At 39.3% G+C, this 23418-nt stretch overlaps 1 protein-coding gene and 1 long non-coding RNA gene across 6 annotated transcripts in view; one reads left to right on the top strand and one right to left on the bottom strand.

The window, feature by feature from the left end:
• LOC138152110 (uncharacterized) overlaps positions 1 to 23418 on the bottom strand; it is a 138182-nt gene that overhangs the window by 30412 nt on the left and 84352 nt on the right. The gene's annotated exons all lie outside the window — the stretch shown is intronic.
• TACC1 (transforming acidic coiled-coil containing protein 1) overlaps positions 2800 to 23418 on the top strand; it is a 191600-nt gene continuing 170981 nt past the window's right edge. The window contains exon 1 of the mRNA XM_069075866.1: positions 2800 to 2998. The gene's annotated coding sequence lies outside the window, so the exon portion shown is untranslated. The remainder of the gene's footprint in view (positions 2999 to 23418) is intronic.

Raw genomic sequence — 23418 nt, 5'->3', positions numbered from 1 at the left:
AAAAAAAAAAAAAAAAAAAAAAAAAAAAAAAAAAAAAAAAAGACCACTCTGGGGGGGGGGGGGGACAGGGGGGACAGTTAGTCATAAGTGCTTACTATGTACTGAAAAGACCAAAACACAAACAAACAAACATCATCCCTGCCTTCAAAGAGCTCGCTTTGTAATGCGAAAGACAAACAACTGACTACACAAGATACAGACTGTGTAAATGCCAATGGGAGTAATCTCTGAGGGCAGGTGTGTAAGAGTTATCTCTTTGAATAGACAAAAATGGTTACAAGTGTCTGAGATAATAGGAAGGAGGCAGGTTTATTCCCACAGGCAGCACAATAACGAGAGTGGATAATCTGAGTGTTGCCCAGGGTGCCAAAATTTACAGGGCACTGATAGCACTTAAATTCCTTCATGATATAGAAACAACTGAGCTTAGCATTGGGCTGGCAAGGATAATGAATTCAAATAGGAAGTTACTAGATAGTTTATACTTCCTGTTCCTCTCAGGCTCCCCACCCTCTACCCCCTTGCTATGCTCCAAGTGATCTTGCTCCTTCCCTTCAACTAAATTTGTCTCCAGAAGTTGATTCACATGTGTTTTGCGTGTTCTTGCACAAGTCAAGTCCTATGTCGAGAAACTTGCCCAAGGAGTAAAAATGTTAATTATGATTCTGCCCATAGGGGCAAGGTTTATGCTACCATAGAGCATGGACCAGATTTGCCTACTGAAACACATCCTCAGATTGTGCCAGCCCCAACCCCACTAGGGCTTCTGGTGAGGGGCCATGGAGGAGGAGAGAGAAGGAAAGGAGATCACCACGGATCAGCTGCTAGGCTGAAGATGCAGAGGCAGAGACTGATAGTGCCTATTATGGGTCAGTGCACAACTGAAAAGGGAACATAAAAAGTGTAGCAAAGTTGTAACTATTGTGGAATGGGTCCCTTGTTATGAAAGATGTGTCAGAGTGGCCAGGAGTACATATGACGTTGTGAGGCTGATATTGAGCTGAGCTTCTCCTGTTTCATGGCAGAGCCTTTTGTTCTGTCTGGTGTGGCCAAGGAAGGGCCGCTGTGTGAGACTCTGGGACGTGGTTAGAAGCATATATATAATGCACTAGATAGAGCCTGGAATCAAGGATACCTGAGCTGCCTCAGATACTTACTAGCTGTATGACCCTGAACAAGTCATTTGACTTGTTTGTCCAAGTTTTCTCAACTGTAAAATGAGGATAATAATAGCACCTACTTCTTAGGGTTATTGTCAGGATCAAATGAGATAGTATTTGTAAAGGGTTTAACACAATGCAAGGCACATAGTAGGTGCTTAAATGCTTATTTTCTTCTTTCTTTCCTTCCTTTTTTCTTTCCTTCCTTCTTTTTTCATTTTCTTTTTTCTTTCTTACTTTCTTTCTTCCTTCCTTTTTTCTTCCTTTCCTTCTTTCCTTCCTTCCTTTCCTTCCTTCCTTCCTTCCTTCCTTCCTTCCTTCCTTCCTTCCTTCTTTCCTCTGTAATCCTTAAAGCCACAACTACTGGGTTGAAAGACAACAGTCAAAGAAATGGAAAATATCACAGATAGTACTTCAAATAATCCCAAGCTATTCTCTGCCACATCATTATCATTATAGTTAGAATATATATAGTGCTTCAAGGTCTGCAGAACTTGAAATAACTTTACAAGTATTATTTTGTTAGATCCTCACAACAACCTTATCCAGTAGGTGCCATTATTGTCTCCATTTTATAGACAAGGAAACAAGCATACCCAGGGTCACACAACTAAGTGTGTAAGGCATCATTAGAATTCAGGTCTTCATGACTTTAAGTCCTGCTCTCTACCCATTCAGACACCTAGCTGCCTCCTTTTTATTTTTAATTTGTTTCCTTTTTGGAGGGCAATTGGGGTTAAATGACTTGCCCAAGGTCACACAGCTAATTTTGTGTGTGTGTGTTAAGTGTCTGAGGCTGGATTTGAACTCAGGTCCTCCTGACTCCAGGGCTGGTGCTCTATTCACTGTGCCACCTAGCCACCCTGCTGCCTCCTTTTTAGAAGAAAGTTTTCCTGATGATTCAGTATGGTAGCAAATCATGGAAGACAACAAAATCAGGAGAATCAAAATGTCAGTTAGCCTCCTGACTCCAGGTCCAGCACTCTGCTCACTGCACCACCTGGTATCCATGATATTAAAAGAACCAGAGGTGACTCCTCTGTGGGGGATTTATGAAAAGGCATGATAAGAAGAACTGCAAAGGATATCTGCTCCAGGGGAGAGATTACCTATACTGCGAGATCATGGATCCATCAAAGTAAGTTGTAGCTTTCCCCAGCATTAATATCCTTCCGGGGGAGGGGAGGAAATAAGTAAATATAACAAGATAAATATGATATGTTTTGTTGCTGTCACCAAAGATCGGGGGGGGGGGGAAATTCATCAAAAATGTCATAAGCACTAAATTGGCCAATAGATGGTTTTTAAAAAACTGAACTTTGTAATAGGAGAAATTTTCTCCCAGTGAGTGAAAGCTCCCGAGCCAAGTTTAGGCAGAGTGAAAATTTTTATAGAATGTCAGGAATGAAGGGAGGGAAAAGCAGGGAAGGGGGGAAGTTGAATGAAGAAAGAGGGGGTGGGGTATGAAGCATCAGAATCCAGATTGCTTTAAATGGCCAAGCCAAAGTTGACGAGAACTCAGGAACTGCCCCTCTGCGGAGAGGCCACTGAGCTCTCCCTTCCTGTCTGGCCTCTAGAAGCACAAGCCAAATATTACAAAACATCCTTTTCCCTCTAGCCAAGAATTCAGCTCTGGAGACCAGCCCCTTCACTGTCACTCCCTATGCCTCTCACTCCCTACTCCTTCCTCTGGACACCTTCTCAGGATCACTAGGCAGAGAATCTCCCTGCTTCCCCAGGAGCAATGAATCTGTTGTAGCAGGTAGCACAACAGGGAGAGACAACCACCCTCCACACCTCCACACCTCCACACCCCTGGGAAAGCTGCAATCTCTGAGGTAGGAAACCAATTGGAAAGCAGAACTAGGAAATTCTTGCTGGCACTGAGAACCAACAAAATACTACTCAGACACCGTGTCACTAGAAGCCTTTTAAACATTGGATTGTGGGTGTATTCACTGATAAGGGAGGGGTGCAGAGAGTGGGATAGAATCTGGGTTGTGTTAAAACTTAGTCCAGGATTCTTTTTTCTCTTTTTAATTTTTCTTTTTTCAATTTAACTCTAATGCTTCAGTCCCTGGGAGTGCAAGTTTTGTTTAGGAATTGGTGTGGGAAGTGTTTATTGGAGAATTCTGGGAAACAGATGTCGTCAAGGAAAATAGGATTTTCTGATTGCCTGAAATGTCAAGTGGCATTTGTAAATACTGTAAACTCTGTTTGCATCAAGGAAAAGGAACTAGGGTGGTGTAATGGAGCCAGAACACTGGGCTAGGATTCAGAAGACCTGAATTTGAGTCACGGCAATGGCATTAACCAAATTTGTGACATTGGACAATCCAGATGTCTTTTTTTTTTTGAGCCTCAGTGGTCTCATCTATGATATGGAAGACACAATGGTGTGCAATGGAGAATTAGAGGACCCGGAAAATAGGAGACCTGTGTCCTAGTCTTGGTTCTGACACTTTTTGAAATCAATCATCCCTTCTGGGTTTCTATTTCTCCATCTGGACAATGTGAAGCTTGAACTAAAGGATCTCTTCTAGCTCCAACATTTTAACAATAACCTCTGAGGACCAAGAAAAAGGGGGCTGGAGCTCTGAGGAACCCCAGCAGTCATTCAACATATAGCTAAAACAACAGCAAAAACATTTTATATCTATTTATCTCATTTGATCTCCACAAAAACTCTGTGATGTATATGCAATTATTTTTCTCATTTTGCGAGTGAGGAAACAGAGGCTCAGAATGTAAGTGGCTTGCCCAGGGTCCCACAGCTAGTAAGTATCTCTGGCAGGATTCAAATCCAGGTTTTCCTGATTCAAGCCCAGAATTCTATCCACTACCTAATTCATATATGACTATGCTGCCTACTCAGTATCACTGGAAATAGGGGCTTTGTATGTCCCCTCACCCCTAACAGTGCTGGACTATGTGGTCTAGCTTGGGATCACTAAAAGTCTTTTCTATGGTATTTTCTATTCTCTTGAATGTTAGCCTTTAACTCACTAGTAGTCATGGCCTCAGGGTCAAGACACACTTCATTCCCCTCCTGGCCACAGCACCAGAGAGAGCAGCTCTGCTATAAACTACAATGGAGAGAAAGCCAATCCCAAAGCTAGGAAGACCTGGTTTTAAGTCCTGCCTCTGACATACAGTCAAGTCATTTAACCTCTTGGGGCTTTGAACAGCTATTTAAAACTATAATTTGCTGCATTGGTAGAAATTTCCTCGCCAGTTCTCAATACTAGTAAAATAAGAAGTCCAGACGGGGAAGTGGGGGGAGAGAGAAGACAAGGATGAATCTTTACTGAGCCATCCACACTCATATGAGAGTGCCTCTTACAATCATGGACTTGCATTTGTGAGACAGAAGGCTGGGGTGAAGAATGCTGTCTGTGAGCATGAGAAAGGGCAAGACCAATTGACCCACAGCAAGACTGACTCTGTGGCCTGGACTTTAAACAACAGAATGGGATCGCTTCATAACACAAACACTCCCACCAGAATGAGGTGGAGATTAGCAGGGCCCCTGTGCAAGGGTGAATTTAGGCAGATTCCTCAAGCATTCCACACTATGACACCCCATTTTTCTGAGCTCCTAGAACACTTTGTATTTGCATAGGGTCATAGGACTTAGAGCCGGAAGAGACTTTTAGAGATCAACTAGTCAAAAGCCCCTCGTTTTACAAAAAAGAAAAACAAAACATCCAGACAAAGGGAATTTCTAGTCCAAGGTCATGTAGCTGGTAAATGGCAGAAGCAGGATCACAAAATCATAGGCTTAGAGTAAGGAGGGACCTTGGATGTTATCTCTTCTAATTCCCTCATTTGTGGATGAGGACACTGAAGGCCAGGAAGGTTGCGACTTGCTCAAGATTTGAAACTCAAAATTTAAAAAAAAAACATTTAATTCTCAAGTCATTGGAAATAATAAAATATTATTCTATCTTTAAAAAAAAAAAGATTGGGGTGGCCAGGTAGCACAGCGAGTAAGAGCACCAGCTCCAGTGTTGAGAAGACCTGGAGATCGAATCCCGGGCTCAGACACTTAGCACCCACCCAGAAACACCTGGCCATGTAACCTTGAGCAAGTTACTTAACCCGAATTGCTTAGGGGCAGCCAGGTGGCTCAGCGAGTAAGAGCATCGGCTCCGGTGTCGGGATGACCTGGATCAAATCCAGCCTCAGATACTCAGCAACACACCCAGAAATAACTGGCCGTGTAACCTTGAGCAAGTTACTTAACCCCGATTGCTTTAAAAAAAAAAAAAAAAGATTACAGGGGCCTCTAGGTGCTGCAGTGAATAGAACACCAGCCCTGGAGTCAGGAGGACCTGAGTTCAAATTTGACCTTAGGCACTTAACACATACTAACCATGTGACCTTGGGCAAGTCACTTAATCCCAATTGCCCTACCTTTCCCCTTCCAGAAAGGAAAAAAAAAAAGATTACGGGTAGGAAATAACAGAATCAGGATTCAAACCCAGGTCCTTTAACCCTAAATTCCATTAACCCATTGTTCCATACTGCAACTCTGATTTGGCATTTAGTAGCATTGCTGACATAAATGATTGTGGTAGAATGAAAAGAGAGGTGAACCTGGAGCTATGAGAATTAGATTTGAGTTGTGTACCCTCCACTTGTTAGCTGTGTGATCTCAAGTGAGTCAGTGGGCCTCAGTTCCCTTATTTCTAAAACATGGATAATATTACTTGTATTTACTACCTCATTGGAGCTGAGGCTTAAGGAAAACTATATTGTAGAAAAGATAATCAGAAAAACACATAAATGAATAGCTTTTCTATATATTACTAACAAAACCCAAGGGAAACAGAAATTCCATTCAAAATAACTACAAAATGCCTAAAATATTTGGGTGTTAACCTAACAAGACACGTTATACTTATATAGATGCAACTACAAAACACTATTTTAAAAAGAGGAAGAAGGGTGGCTAAGTGGCGTAGTGAATAAAGCCCCAGCTCTGGAGTCAGGAGGAACTGAGTTCAAATCTGACCTCAGACACTTAACACAAAAACTAGCCGTGTTACCTTGGGCAAGTCACTTAACCCCAATCGCCCCTCCAAAAAGCAAAAAACAAACAAACAAAAAAAAGGAAGATCTAACCAATTTGGAAAGAAATTCAATGTTCCTGCCTGGGCTGTACCAATATAACAAAAATGATGAAACAACATGAGTTAATTTACAGATTTAGTGCTACCAAGAGATTGTTTTATGGAAATAGGCAAAATAATAACAAAACTAATTTAAAGTAAGAAAAAGTCTAGGATATTCAGGGAAATAATGAAAAGCAATAGTAATGAAGCTGGGATAGCAGGAACAGATTTACCTACATTATGAAGCAGCAATCATCAAAATTATTTCCTACTTGTTTGAAAGTAGAAATGCAGGGGCAGTAAATAGAGCACTGGCCCTGGAGTCAGGAGGACCTGAATGTGTGATCTCAATTGAGTCGGTGTCAAGAGGACCTGAATTCAAATCTAACCTCAGACACTTAACACAAAATCTAGCCATGTGACCTTGGGCAAGTCACTTAGCCCCAATTGCCCTACCTTCCCCTCTCCAAAAAGGAAAGAAAGAGAGAAAGAAAGAAAGAAAGAAAGAAAGAAAGAAAGAAAGAAAGAAAGAAAGAAAGAAAGAAAGAAAGAAAGAAAGAAAGAAAGAAAGAAAGAAAGAAAGAAAGAAAGAAAGAAAGAAAGAAAGAAAGAAAGAAAGAAAGAAAGGAAGAAAGGAAGAAAGAAAGAAAGAAGAAATCCATATCCATGGAACAGACTAGGAAAAAAACAGCAGGAACCGGAAGCAATCACAATATTCCATTGCTTGATAAACCCAAAAAAGCAAACTACTAGGGGAGGAAATCCCAATTAAGCATGTTTAGCTGGGAAAGCAGTTTGGTAGAAATTAGGTCTAGTCTCACATTTTGTACTCTATACCACAATAAATTCAAATGGATAAATGACCTAAATATAAAAGGTGACATTCTATAAAAAGTTAGAGAAGAGAGAGAGGTACATTTCTGATCTCTGGTTGGGGGGTGGGGGTTCTTTTTTTTCCTTCAGTTGTTTTTTTTTTAAGCAATTGGGGTTAAGTAACTTGCTCAAGGTTACACGACCAGTTATTTCTGGGTGTGGTGCTAAGTATCTGAGCCCAGATTCGATCCCAGGTCATCCCAACTCAGGGACCGGTGCTGTTACTCACTGAGCCACCTGGCCGCCCCCCCCCTTCAGTTATTTAAAGTTTTGAGTTCCAAATTCTATCACTCCCTCTCTCCCTCCCTTTCTACCCCCCCTGAGGTGGTAAGCCATCAGATATAGGTTATACATGTGCAATTATATAAAACATTTACATATTAGTCATTTTGTACAAGAAGACTTGAATAAAAGAAAACAATGAAAGAAAGTTTAAAAATAGTATGCTTCAGTCTGTATTCAGACAATATCAGTTCTTTCTCTGAAGGTGAACAGTATACTTCAGTCCTTTGGGACTGATTGTCTCAGATCATTGTATTGCTGAGAATGGCTAAGTCAGTTCACAATTCTTCATCAAACAATATTGCTGTTACTGTGCGCAGTGTTCTCCTAGTTCTAGTTACTTCACCATGCATCAGTTCCAGGTTTTTCTGAAATCATCCAGCTTTTAATTTCTTATAGTACAATAATATTCTATTACAACCATATACCACAATTTGTTTAGCCATTCTCCAATTGATGCCCTCCAATGCCCTCCAATTTCCAATTTTTGGTCACCACAAAAATAATTGCCATAAATATTTTTGTACAAATAGGTCTTTTTCCATTTTTTTTAATTTTTAGTGTCTTTGGGATATAGACCTAGCAGTAGTATTTCTGGATCAAAGGGTATGCATAGTTTTAGAGCCCTTTGGGCATAGCTCCAAATTGCTCTCCAGAATGGTGGGATCAGTTCACAACTCCACCAACAGACGTTAGTGTCCCAATTTGCGCACATCCCCTCTGATATCCAACATTTCCCTTTTTTGTCATATTAGACACTCTGATAGGTGTGAAGTGGTACCTCTGAGTTGTTTTAATTTGTATTTCTCTTATCAATAGTGATTTCGAGTATTTTTGCACATAACTTTAGATAGCTTTGATTTTTTTGTCTGAAAACTGCTTGTTCATATCCTTCGACCATTTATCAATTGGGGAGTGACTTGTGTTTTTATAAATTTGACTCAGTTCTCTATATATTTAAGAAATGAGGCCTTTATCAGAGATACTTTTTGCAAAATTTTTTCAAATTTTCTTCTTTCCTTATAATTTTGGTTACATTGATTTTGTTTGTGCAAAAAGTTTTAGATTTTATATAATCTAAATCATCTATTTTACATTTTGTAATGCTCTTTATATCTTCTTTGGTCTCAAATTCTTCCCTTATCTATAAATCTAGGAGAAGGGTTCTTAACCAAGCAAGGGAGAGAAGTGATCATAAAAGGCAAAACTAGGACTGGTTCACTTTTGTCTTTGTAACTTCATTGTTTAATACAGAGCCAGGCACCTAGCAGGTGCTGGTTGTTGGTTGATTTACAAAATAGATCATTTCAACTACATAAAATGAAAGGTTTCATGTATGCAAAGAAGTGAAACAAAGAAATGATAGAACCACTGCTTAGTGTGGATGGAACAGCACTTTACATAGTGCCTGGCTCATAGTAGATACTTAATAAATGTTTATTGATTGGCTGATTGATAACTGTCGTGAAGGAGAAGGCAGACTTATTCAGTTTTTATATTATTTCTGTTTCTCTTCCTAAGAAAATAATGTCTGCATTGAAAAGTCCAGAACAAAAATAGCTAATAGGAAGTTGGAATATAACAAAAATTAGGAGATGAGAGCATTTAGCTACTCATGATAATGATAATGATAATAGCTTAATTTTATAGGGCTAAGTTTGCAAAACTCTTTGTATTAATTATCTCTTTTGCTAAGTTTAAGTCACCTGACCAGAATTGTTAGGTTCAACTACTGAGCCACTGCAAGTAATCTTTGAGGAAATATGGAGAATGGGGGAGATGCTTCAGGATTCAAGGACAAATATTTGTCCCCACTTACAAAAAAAAAAGAGAATAAAATATATGGTCTGTCAACTGTAAGCCGTTGAGTCTTACTTATATTCCTGATGAAATTCTGGAATTAAAGGGATAGTGAGTTACCTTCTTAAAAAAAACAACAACAAATAATGATCATGAAGAGCCACCATGAAGGGGGGGGGGGAAGAGAAAGGGAAAAAGGAAAGAAAGGAGGAAGGAAAGAAGGAAGGGAGAAAAAAGGGAACAAGGGAGGAAATAGCTGGCAAGACAAGTTCAGGAAAGACTAGCTTCTTTGAAGTTTTTTTTTTACTAGACCATTAGATAAAGGTAATGGAGCAGATATACTTTACCTAGATCTTATAAAAGCACTGTATAAGTCTCCCACTCTATTCTTATAGACATGATGGAGCAATGTGGGCTAGATCATAGCAAAATTAGGTGTATATAGAATTGTTTAAATGATTAGACCCTAAGATCAGCTATTATGATCCCATGTAAACTGATAGAAGTCTCCAGTGGAAGGTTCCAGGGAATCTATTCTTGGCTCTGTTCTAGTTAACATTTTTGTTAGAGACTTGGAAAAGTTTATATGGTATGTTTATAAAATTTTCAGATGACATAAAGTTAGGAGATTTCTTAAGGCACACAATGACAGAATCAGTATTTTAAATATCTTAATAAGCTAATAGAACACACACACACACACTCCAAAGCCTTCTTCCCCAATTTCCCATACTTGCAGATTGGGTCCACAGAGGAGCAGCTGTTGTCTCAGGTTTTAGGGGTAATCCTATGGGTGTTTGGGGCAGCTAGGTGGTACAGTGGATAGAGCACTGGGCTTGGAATCAGGAAGACTCATCTTCATGAGTTCAAAACTGACCTCAGAGACTCCCTAATTCTGTGACCCTGGGCAAGTCACTTAACCATGTTAGCCTCAGTTCCTCATCTGTAAAATGGTCTGGAGAAGAAAAGACAAACCACTCCAATATCTTTACCAAGAAAATCTCAAAATTGGGGTTATAAAGAGTTGGACATGACTGAGCAACAACTGTGGGTGGCTTCTTCTACCACTGTATCTAACAAGCTTTCATTGGTGTGTTTCCCATTAACTACCAGCCAGGAGACTTAATTATCCTTAACCAAAGGCATTTATTAAGATGGCATAGTAAAAACAGTTGGTGCAAAATTATCCCCCCCCCAAAAAAACATAACCCAGTGTATCAGCAATGCCATATTCACAATGCCTATGGAGATTACAGATATGCTGATATAATTATCCATCACAAAATACATCATGCTTGCCATATGGGGGAATAAACTAGAAAATTTATTAAGATACCAAAAGACTGAGTCCCCAAACCAGAAAGTGAAAGCCATCAGAGTAGTTATGACATTGGCACAGGTAGATAAAGTAGAAAGCACCCACATTTTCAAGCCTTTAAAACAGAACAGGCTACCTCAGGCAAAGGTCCTCCTCTCCCCACTCACAGCAACCACCCAGCTTCCGGGAAGCACGCTCCCAGCAGCTCTGGCCCCTGGCAGTCCTCAGCAGGAGTCCTTAGCAGAAATTCTGGCTAACTCAAAAAGGGCTTCGCGCTGCCGCTGCCTCTGCTACTGCTGCTGCCGTTGCCACCACCGCCAGCCACCGCAGGAACTCTAGTTTGGCTTCCGCTTCCTCTTGCTCCGCCCCTTCCTGCTACGTCAGCAAGTCCAATGGGGCATGGAAGATCTTTAAATCCCATAACCCTTACACCCAGACCCTAACTCTCCAATAAATGTACACAGAATCTATGAGAAGGGCTGTTGTTGTCTGTCCTTCATTCTCAAAGAGAACCATGACATCAGGAAGGTGATTTCATGACTCACAAGTAAACTGGATTTAAGTGAGGCAGGGCTGTCCAAAGTCCTCAGACTCACTTTCTCCGCCAAAGTAATCTGGGTCCAGTGGCCAGATAGGGAGCAGGACAATTGGAGACAGCCCAGAATGCAGCGGGGGCATGAGAAGAATAGGCTCAAACTTAAAGTACAATGATAGTTCCATGGCAAACACACAGACATGTGATGAAGGGTAACTCCCATCATCTAGAAGTCCTTTCTCACTTTGTAAAGTCCTCGTGCAGCTCCCCTTAGGCACAGTATCTCTGCTAAGTGGACCATTCATCTGGGTGCCTTGAGGCAGCTCCTACCTTGAGCTCATCACCAGTTCTCTACTCTGCTTTTAGGGGGTCATGCTTCTTGAAATGGCCAATGACATTGGATTATTATCTTTCTGTATCCATGTCTGTCCCATCATGGGTGTTTCTACTTCTGACTAAATGCCTTGTCTCCTTCTGGTCTAGTACTTCCTATGAAATGGTCTAGGGAGAGTTTCTGGTGGGGAAACCTAGGCTCAGAGAAGTTAGATGGCTTTCCCGCAAAAATAAAGGTGTGGAGAGGTTTGCAGATTGCTATGTTCAACCTCATATTTAGCCCAAGGGTCTGACTTGTTGACCTTCTCCTATGCCACTGAACACCATTACAGGCTTGATCCATTCTCAGAGTGGCCCATCTCAGAGTAATAATACCTTTGGTCTTGAGGAAACTGTCCACAAGTGGTGGGATAAGAAAGGGGGAAGGGGTCAAAAGAGTACCTAAGTTACTCTCTGGTGTAACCTTAGCACAAAAAGGAAAACAGTGCACATAAGAAAAAGGCAAAAAGAGGGATCATTTTTAGCCCAACATCTCTGCAAACACAAAGGGCTATATTCAACCAAAATATTTAGAGAAATCAGGCAATACAGGCAATGCAGGTATATGGGGCCAGCCCCTCATGCTTCAGTGAAAGCCAATTGTGAATAAATGGGAAGGAAACAGGTAGGGTTTTAGTTCACAGGATCACAGAATTTAGAGATAACTGAGACCTAGAGATCATCTTCTTCAGCCTTCTCAGTAAAAAGCTTGGCCACGGAAAGGAAGTGACTGGCCAATATCAGACAGGTAGCAAGTGACAGAATTGGGATTCAAAGCCAAGTCTTCCGATTCTATATCTAGCAGTGGTTTGGTGCCCCTAGGGTCTACCTTTCTCTTTGTGTGTCATGAGTTCTACAGGTGTGGCTCCTCTCAAGAGAAGATGACAGAGTAGGTGGTGTCTATGTGCCCTCAGGCATCTTGTCTGGCCATGGGCTGTGGATTGTGTTGGTACCCTGCCCCAGAGACCCGCAACAGGCAGCATTATTTCAGAGGAGTCAAAAATGATCCTTCAGGTCCAGCATAAGCAACATCCTTATTAAACATACACTGTGTCAAAGACTTGTCTTCAGGCTAAGGAACACAACTGGGCCATGCACTAGACAAGCAGCATGGGGTCTTGGAAAGAATGTTAGACTTCAAGTTAGGCAGATGTGGGTTCAGATTCTGCCTCCAACTGACATACTAGCTCCATGACCACGGGCAAATCCAAGCTCCCTAAACTACAGCTTCTTCAGTTTGCAGATGTAAAGTAGGGGGGCTAATGCCTGTAGAATCTACCTCATAGGACTATCATGAGGATCAAATGAGCTAAAGTGTATGCAGAGCTCGGCAAACTTAAAATCCCTATATAAGCATCAGCTATTCTTATTATTACAATATAACACAGTGTTTGGTACAGAATAGGTACTTACTAAACACTTTCTGATTGACTAATTACTTAACCTCTCTGAGCCTCATTTTCCTCATCTACAAAGTGGGGTTGGTAATATTTGCTCTACCAATTTGGGCGACTAGGTAGATTCCTGGAGTCAGGAAAACCTGAGTTCAAATCTAGCCTCAAACACTTACTAGTTGTGTGATCCTGGGCAAATCACATAACTTCTGCTTGCCTCAGTTTCTCATTTATGAAACAGGAATAATAATAGCACCTCCTAGGTGCTACCTCCTAGGATTGTTGTGAGGATCAAATATTTATAAATATACAATGTTAATAATATAATTAATTTTATTATACTATACAATAATCTAATATGTAATAAATATAATATTTATAAGTGCTGAAAATCTTTAAGTGAGATATAAATAATACCAGTAGTAATAATACCAACTTTACAAAGTTTCTATGGATAAAAGTATTTTGTAAACCTCAAAGCACTATAGAAATGTGAGGTGTATTGTCATTGTTAGGTCCTATCTGAATTACTCCAGCCTAGTAGGGACTCAAAATGACCTATACGCTACTAAACAGAGACCCCTGTGAGTTAGGGGTAGAGCCAACATATCCCATTTCTGAACAAGACCTTCCTGAATCTATCTTTAATATTAAACTTCATGGTAAATAAGTTCCCTTAAAATAATTATAACTGTATTCTAAGAGTACCCATGTTTGTCAGAGATAAAAGGAAATCTTAATATAATTGTAGCTGCTCCCATATTTGGCTAACAGATCACCCTAGAGATGGATGGGGAAGAAATGATCAATAAAAATGGGAGCTTTCCAAGGACAGAAGCCAAAACCTTTTTGAAAAATTATGAGAATTAGGGGTGTCTAGGTGGCGCAGTGAATAGAGCACCAGCCCTGGAGTCAGGAGGACCTGAGTTCAAATCTGGCCTCCGACACTTAACACTTGCTAGCAATGTGACATTGGGCAAGTCACTGAACTCCAATTGCCCTGCCCTTCCCCCTCCAAAAAGCAAAAAAAGAAAAGAAAAAAAGAAACATGATGAGAATTCAATGCAATGCCATAAAAAATTGAATAAGGACCTATTGTCAAGGTCTATCTTGCAGATGCCCACCACTAGACAAATTCAGTTTTAGAGGATCAGTTATAGGACACTGGGACAAACACTAAAGAACACAGCATCACCCCTTGGATCCCAAATGGAATGCACTTTCTGATCAAGTAGCACAAGAACCAACCATGGAACACACAAGATTCTGAGGGAAAATCACACATACCACATGAGCTTCTGACTGACTACCCTACATATAGCCCTTTCTAGGCTACATACAGCAGGGAATAGAGCATTAGACAGGTCAGATCAGAAAGACCTGAGCTCCAATCCTGCCTCAGATACTTGCTAGGTATGTGACTCTGGGCAAGTCATTTAACTTCTCTCAGCCTCAGTTTCCTCAACTGTAAAATGGGGATAATATTAGCATCTACCTCCCAGGATTGTTATGAAGACAAAATGAGATAATATTTGTAAAATGCTTTGAAACCCTTAAAGTATTATATAAATGCTAGTGATTGCTCCCTCCCTCCTGATTTTCATATAAAATGGCCACAGGGAAAACCAAAGCAAAAATCCAAACCAATTACAGATGAGTTTCTGCAAATTTCTCAGAACCTACTCACCATCCATTTATTCAATCTCTCTCACACACTTCCCTGTAACTGCAGAGAGGTCAGGCTGTTCTGACCAAGATAGACTAGCCCTGAAAGCAGCACAGAGCTGGATTAAACACCAGCTCCTGCCCTACTGGAAATGGATGGAGTTCCTAATGCTCATTTCTGGTGCATAAACTCCCTGCTAACACCACTACATACATTGCACTCTGCTAGGTGCTGGTAGAGTCCCTGCCCTCAGAGAACTTACAATGTAGCAGGGGGAGGATACATACACAAACTGCCATACTGCAAGACAGAAAATAACAATGCAGACAAGAGTCACATGGCTAGTAAATGTTAAGTGTCTGAGGACGGATTTGAACTCAGGTCCTCCTGACTACAGGGCCAGTGTTCCATTCACTGTGTTACCTAGCTGCCCCCAGTTTTCTGAGGAAGAAGAGATTATCTTAAATTAAGATCAGGGGAAACATCATAAAGGAGGTAACATCTATGAATTTAATTGAAAGGAGAAAAAATAGCCATTTGAGGAAAATGATCTGAAATATGTCAGAAAGATCTATTTATGGAACTCAGGATATGAGAGCCAATCAGGTTGAGAATATGAGATAGCTACTAGGAAAGAGTGTCAATGAGTTTGAAGCCCATCCATAGAGGACCTGATATTTCAAAGCACAGGGGATAAGAAGATGGTCTAGAGTCAAAAAATTTGCCCACTTACATTGTAGTGTTGAAATATGGTACATGGGACAAAACATAAAAACAAGCAAGTAAGACCAGCAAAGCCTCTCTGTCCATAAAGAAGCAGTCCTGAGCAGAACCAGGAGAACATCATACACAGCAACTGCAACATTGTGCAAAGATCAACTATTGTTATTAGTTCTTCTCAGAAATACAATGATCCAAGACAATTCCAAAAGACTCGTGATGTAAAATGCTATCCATATCTAGAGAAAGAACTATGGAATCTGCATGTAGATCAAAGGATATTATTTTGTCTTTTCTTCTTCTTATGATTATTTTCCTTTTGTTCTGATTCTTTCACAACATGACTAATGTGGAAATATGTTTAATATGATTGTACATGTATAGCCTATATCAGATTGTATGCCATCTTGGGGAACAGGGTGCAGAGGGGGAGGGAAAATTTAGAACTCAAAATCTTATAAAAGTGAATATTGAAAACAAAAAATAAATTTAAATAATTTTTTAAAAAAGAAGCATTTAACAAATAAACATGACTTAAAAGTGTCAATATTACATAGAATACACTGAAATTGCCTAGTCCACCAAGCAGAAGGATATGAGCACCTTCATTGGTTGACAATATCTATAAAAGATTAGTCATTTTGTACAAAGTTGAAAAGTATGGGAGAAGTTACTTGATCAGTCCTTACCCAGCTTGACCCAACCCAACCAGATCTGACTCTGCACACCCATTCCTGATGACTACATCAAGAGCAATGGAACATTTGTGTTGCTACAATGATTGATCTTCCATAACCATGGGGCTAATGGTAGGATGTTCCCTCAGGTAGAGGGGCACCTACCCCATAATATTTATGGCAGACTCTGTAAGAACCAGCTGATGAATTCCAGCCATCATTGGCTGTCTCCAAATATCTAGCTGCATCAGCTCACTAAATTCATTGCATTAGTCCTATATCTGAATTGCACTTGCATTGTAATTGGAAAATATCACCATCTTACAGCTTGGGACCATGAATTAAGAGTCTCTGTTCTGAGGACCAGCCTCACTAAGCTCAGAGAAGTTCATCTCTAGCTTGGTCAAAGAGTGATGAGTTTTTTTTGACTATTGCAATTCTCAAAGACCAACTGCTAAGATGTGAAGGTGTAGTAATCTGTATCAATGGAAGAAATGTCTATACTGATCAGTTTACAGAACCTCAAAGGATGAAGGTAGGAGCTTTCAAAGATCTGACACACTTGTCATGTCCCTAATATCTGCCATAGTATGTAAGCATCTTGGAGACCAGAGACTTTCACTTTTAACTTTGTGTTTCCAGAACAGTGCATATGTACAGACTACATGCTATACATAGTACTATATAAAACTATGTATAGTACTATAATAATACTTTACATATATGCTATATGTGATATATAGCCTATATTATATACTTTATTATATATAATGCTATATATACAATACTACACATAGACATGTATAATATACGATACTATACATAGTAAATGTACATACATATTAATGCAATACATATATATTAATAAATTTTTGTGGAACTAAATTTAATTGAAAGGTTGCTTAGTTGGTCAAATTCAGATAGGCAGCTCTAGGCTACATCTGAAACATAGCTTTATCATCACTTGCCCCTCCAATTCTCACACACACTATGCATGGGGCATTTAAGATGACCACTACAGGTCTGTCTTCCTAGGAGACAAGAGACTTATCTCAGTTGGGAAAGGTCAGGTATGCTGTCAGGTCTTCATTACATATCATCACAGCACACAGGGGCTGGGAATGGAATACTCCCAGACACACAGGAGAACATGGACATGCCCCTGGGGCTCCTGGCTGCCTTTCTCAGAGGGCTAGCATCCAGAGCCCTGAGCAACAACAAAAACAGAATTGCACAGGAATTCTCAGATCACCAGAGCCAAGCCACCTGGAGCTTCTCAATGCCTTAAGGTAGATGTTCACTCCTACATTCTCCCACACTGCACCATGGACTCATACAGAGATAAGCAGGCTTGATATTCATACACCAATATTGAATCTAATGTGATCCTAGCTTAGATACATAGGTGTGTGGATAAATGTTTAACAACCAACTCTCCCCCAACAATGTATGTTCAGCACCCTTTTTAAATTTAATCTTCATTATTAGTCAGCTAGGTGGCACACTGGATAGAGCAGGGAGCCTCAAGTCAGAAAAACCTAAGTTCAAATCTAGCCTGAGAGATATAAATAGCTGTATGACCCTGAGCAAGGGTCACATTTAACCTCTGTCTGCCTCCATTTCCTTAACTGTAAAATTAGGATAATTGTAGCACCTACCTTCTAGGGTTGTTATAAGGATCAAATGAGATACATTTGTAAAGTGCCTAGCATATAGTAGGTGCTTAATAAATGCTTCCTTATTAACATTTCCTCCATCACTTTCTTAAGTCTAGACAATCAACCAAACAATAAAACAAACCCTGATTTACAGTATTTGCTTATTTCTGAGGTATAAATGCTTACACTGACTATTTAAGAATTGGTTCTTGTGAACAGGTTAGAGCTGGCTCCAGCATACTCCTAGGTATGTCTAGTAGTTTATTGCTATATCAAAAAAATAAGCAGAATTTAGTGATTTAGGAGCCAGCTTCAGCACACCGCTACTTGGATACATCCTCCTTTCCAAACTAAGCCCAAGTAGAACCTCATTTCTAGTTTATAGCCCCAACTGTATTCTTCTTCTCCTGTGGCTATTGATAACATAGTAATAGACCTGGCCCAGGACAAGCTTGCTATGTTCAAGGATGACACAAAGAAAGACAAAAGTCTCAACAGCATGAGCACCTGACCTAGGTTGTTCCTACCAACCTCAACTGTCCTCTCCACAATCACTCATAACTTTCATTCCCATCACATATTCTGCTCACTACCATGTATAGGTAAGAGTGATATATGCATGAGGTACCAGCCCCCTGAATACTATCAATCTCAGCTCTCTATGTAACCCACCTTTTGGAACTTTACCAAAAGTCTTGGATATAGGGCATAGGGAGATGAGAGAAGAGCTACTTGTTTTCTTTTTCCTTTTCTTTTTTTTTTTTTGGTTGTTTGGTGTTTTTTTCTAATTTTAATTTTTCCCTAGTTGTATTGTGTTGGAACAGATCTTTATAAGTACTAGGAAAGGGGTGGCCAGGTGGCTCAGCGAGTAAGAGCACCGGTTCCAGTGTCGGGATGACCTGGAGATCAAATCCGGGCTCAGATACTTAGCACCACACCCAGAAATAACTGGCCGTGTAACCTTGAGCAAGTTATTTAACCCCGATTGCTTATAAAAAATAAAACTAAAAAAAAAGTACTAGGAAAGTGGTCATCTATGACAAACTTTATAAAATATTTATTTTTTGAATATGCATAATTTTATATTTAGGAGTGATTATAATATCCATGCCCACCAACTTCGGTGGACCTAGGCCCTCACAAAAGACTACTAATTGTGGCATTATCTAAGGGTTATACTCAATGGACAGCTGAGACTATTCAAATGGCATTGAAGAGGGCACAGGGATTTTGTTGAGACTCTTTAGTTCAGGTGACCAATATAAAACAATACTTGAGTTTCCCCATGTCCCCAAAGAACTGGCCAGAATTTGACATATGGACAATTGTACCATACGTACCCCAGATGATCTAAGGAGAATGAATATTTAAGTGGAGAAAGAGTATAATGGGTATAATAAAGGGAGCCTCCACCTCGACCCTGACTTACTAGAGTGGAGCTGAGTTTGTCCTATGACCCCTTCCAGTGAGCAAGCCACTTACAAAAGGAACCAGAATCTCCCTCAAAACACCTACAACTGAGGTTTTGTCAAAGACAATTGGGAACCAATTATTTAATAGACTTTAAAAGAAGAAACAATTTCCATCCTCAATTTTTCTCTTATTGTCTGTCAAGGCTATCAGGCTGCTTCCAGTTGACCTTTAGACTAACAGACAGTAAGAGAAAAGGAAGGAAAATCTCATTCCCCATCTCCCCTCCCCCTCCTCTGCCTCCAGAATCAATGGCAACTATACCCATATTATGACAAGCACATGAGCTGGCCTCAAGGAGACTGAGCCTGGGCCTCAAGTCTTTGGCTTACTTTTCCCCTTTGTGGATTTTTCCCTGAGCGTGGACAACCCAAAAGTGATTCTGAGATAGGTATTTATAGTCTACACAGTAGCTTTTCCAAACTATGCACAACTAGCTTTGAACTGCTTGTTTAACAGTTCCACAGTGTTTCATAGTTTAATGTTTTAAGTGTCAACTTCCCAGGAAAATATAACGCATGATGAGTTATTGTATGATGCTTTAATTTTTCTGGTCAACATACAAGCTAAGTTTCTTCCATTTTAAGTTTCTTTTGTAGTGGAGGAAGTAAATAACTGTCCTATAATTCATCCACTTGGTACCTTAAATACCATTCTAGAAGAGAATCTGGTCATCTTTTAGAGGGAAACCTTAATGATGAACCCAATCTAAGCATTGAGAGATTTTTCTCTGGGACTCCAGCATGGGTCCAGAAAGACCTAGAGAGTACAAAATAAGTTTTATTCCCCTTTATAAGGGCCAGACTCACTTAAGATGTAACTGAATTCACATAAACAAAGAGTAAGGGTCTCCAGAGGGAAATGGTACCCTTCATACCCTGGACTTCAGAGTTTTTATATATCTCCTCTAGCAGAAGTACTAGGACCATTTACTTCTCAATTAAGATTTTTCTCTCTGGAACCCCAATACCATTGTAATGGATGGACAAGTTATGTAATACGAACAAAATGAAACGTTGTTGAATAATAAGAAATGATAAATATGAATAATTCAAAGAAATTCAAGACATATGAAGTGATGCAGAGCAAAAAGCAGAACCAAAATAACTAAAAAGGATATTCACTATTACAATGTAGTTAAAGATAGCAATAACAGTAATGATTCCTTTCTTTGTATCCTAAGTATACTAAGCATTTGGCATGTAGCTAGTACTTAATAAAAGCTAGTTGAACAAGTTTCTCTAATAAAGGTCTCATTTACAAGACATGTAATAAACTGATTCAAGTTTCTAAAAATAAGATCCATTCCCCAATTGACAAATGGTCAGAGGATATGATCAGAAAACTTTGAAAGGAAAAAAAATCCAAGCTATCACATATGAAAAAATGCTCTAAATAAGCAAAAATGGAAGAAATCCAAGTGAAAGCAACCCTGAGATGCCCTTTCACCCCTATCAGATTGTCAAAAGTGACAAAAAAAAGAAAGGACAAATGGTGAGCCGCAGGAGAATAGGCACATTGTTGTGCGGTTGGTGGAACTGTGAATTTGGACAGCCGTTCTGTACAGCCATCGCTGAATTTGTAATACCCTTTGGTCCAGAAATAAACTATTAGACCTATGCCCTAAAAAGATCAAAGAAAGAGGGAAAGGCCCCATAATTACAAAATTATAGCAGCTCTTTTTTTAAGTGGCAGAGACCTGTGAAGTAAGAGGATGATCATCAGATGGAAAATGGCTGGACAAATTATGGTATATAGGTATAATGGAATATTACTGTACCATAAGAACTATTAAAAGAACAGTTTCAGAGAAACTGAGGAAGATTTTTATGAAATAATGAGAATGAAGTGAGCAGAACATCATCTTAATTTCTGAATGTGCTCCTCCCCCTCCCCCTTCCAGTAACTTATTTTTGTAATGAAGACTTTTTTAAGTTGGAAAAAATTTTGCAAAGCCAACCAATACATTAGCTAAGCCTGGCAGTGTATACAACATTCAGCACCCATAGACATCCACCACTGCAAAGAAGGAAGGAAGGTATATTTTCTCAATTCTTTTCCAGGGCCAGACTCCTTGGTCATTATAATTATACAGTTATTATTTTGTTGTTGACATTTTCATTGCCATGGTCATTGTGTAAAGCATGTCTTTAAAAGAATTTACGCACTTTACAATAAAGCATGCCTCTTCAAATTGTGAGTGATAAATTCTCTTTCATTCCCCATGAACAAATAGTACAAAATAAGAGTGGGGATTTGAACCATCACATCATAGACTTTTCTAGTTGGAAAGGACCTGAAAGATCTCATAGTCTGGCCAATACCTAAACTGGAATCCCTTCTAACAATATACTCCATGCCCACTCCTGACAAATATATTCCATCTTTTGCTTGAGGATTTCCAGTAATGGTCTCAAAGCAGACCATTCCTCTTTCAGAGAGCTCTAATCAGTAGGAAATTGTTCCTTAGATTAAGCTAAAGTTAACTTCTTTGTTATTTTCACCCAATGGTCCTCATTCTGTCCTCTGAGACCAAGCAGAACAAGTCTAGGCAATGTGGCATAATTTGAATTTGGAGTCAGAGGTTGCAGGTTCAACCAATTCAGCTTTGGCATGCTTTCCTGTGCCCTCACTATCTTGGATGCCCTCCTCTGGACATACTACAGTGTGTAAGTATCCACCCTAACATGTGCTGCCCCAGAATGTCACAATACTCCAAATAGATTTTGATCAGGGCAGAGGATAGTGAGACTTTTAGGGAGGTAGACCTTGAGGAATTAGTGAAAAGAGCAGATTTGGAGTCAGAGGGTCTGGTTTTACCACTCACTGTGTGACCTTGGACAAGTCATTTAACTACTTTGGGCCTCAGTTTCCTCCTCTGTAAAATAGGTTCTCTTCCATGTTCAAATATATGACCTTTTAATGTCTCTCATTCTGGATTCTATATATGTCTCTCTTAAAGTAGCCTAAATTATTGGGGGGGGGGTTGGCTGCAACATCACATTCATTACTAACTCACTTAAAGCTAAATAAAACTTAGGGTGGCCCAAAGTATACCTCTCTCCTAGGGCCATGTACCAAAATATTATTGACTTCTTTCCCTGGACCTAGAATTTTCTTTTTATATATATATATATATAAGAGAAAAATCAAACTCTTAAGAGCAAATGATTCTTTTCTGACTATCTTTTCAACCAGAAACAATTTTTTTTGGAATCTAGATTTCCTTAAGTACCTTTTCATGCATACACTCAAGAAAATGTGGTGCCTCTATATCCCACAAGAGAATTTAGAGATGGAAAGTGCCTTACAGATTATCTCATTCAACTTCTGAGGAAACTGAGATTCAGAAAACAGAAGTGATTTGGTTATGATCATACAAATGGGATTTGAATTCAAGTCCTCTGACCACAAATCCGTGGTGTGCTGGAACCAGCTCAGGACCAGGAGAATCAATTATTAAATGTTTAGTGTGAGCATTAACACCTCTGAAATAAGCAAAGCTACAAATTAGGACTCAATTTATTGTTTTATAGATTTAAGAAAGTGGTGGAGAAAATGTTAATAATGCAGATTAGACTTAAATTGCATACGATATTTTGGGGGCAAGGAAAAAGCTGGTTGTTAAACATTTACCATCACCCTTGCTCCAAATCTGCTGACCTTTCCAGTACATCATATGAAGCCTGGGCATAATTGCCGAGCACTGGAACTTGTTTTTCATTAGCTCTAAGCCTTGCCCTTCTTTGTCCTTGTTTCTCTTCAGTGATTCTGTTGGCTTTAATGTTCTCTTCTTGACTAAACCTGCTAGAAAAAAGTCTCTATTTTTTTGTTACAACTGAATGTTTTATTCAAGACTTAGCATGGACACATGTAAATTTATGGGATGTAGCCAAAGGGGAAAATTTTTATCTCTTTATGTTTATATCAATAAAATAGAGAATGAGCAGATCAATGAATTGGACATGCAACTAAAAACAACTAGAAAAAGAACAAATCCCCAATTAAACAGTAAATTGGAAATCCTGAAAATCAATGGAGAGGTTAATAAAATTGAAAGAAAATCATTGAACTAATAAATAAAGCTAGGAGCTTCTTTTATGAAAAAAAAATAAACCATTGGTTAACTTGATTTTTTTAGAAGAAAACCAAATTAACAGTATTAAAAATGAAAAGTTTTTATTCACCACCAATGAGAAGGAAATCAAAGCAAATATTAGCAGCTATTTTGCCCAATTATATGCCAATAAATCTAAATGAAATGGAAGAATATTTACCAAAATGTAAATTGTTCAGATTAATAGATTAAGACATAGAATATTTAAATAATCCTATCTTAGAAAAAGAAATTAAATGAGCCATAAATGAACTCCCTA

Source organism: Petaurus breviceps, unplaced genomic scaffold, assembly GCF_028583685.1.
Source record: "Petaurus breviceps papuanus isolate PSGF00001 unplaced genomic scaffold, PetGlider_PUasm1.0 90919, whole genome shotgun sequence".
NCBI classification, from domain to species: Eukaryota; Metazoa; Chordata; class Mammalia; order Diprotodontia; family Petauridae; genus Petaurus; species Petaurus breviceps.
This window is presented reverse-complemented; position numbering and strand designations above follow the sequence as displayed.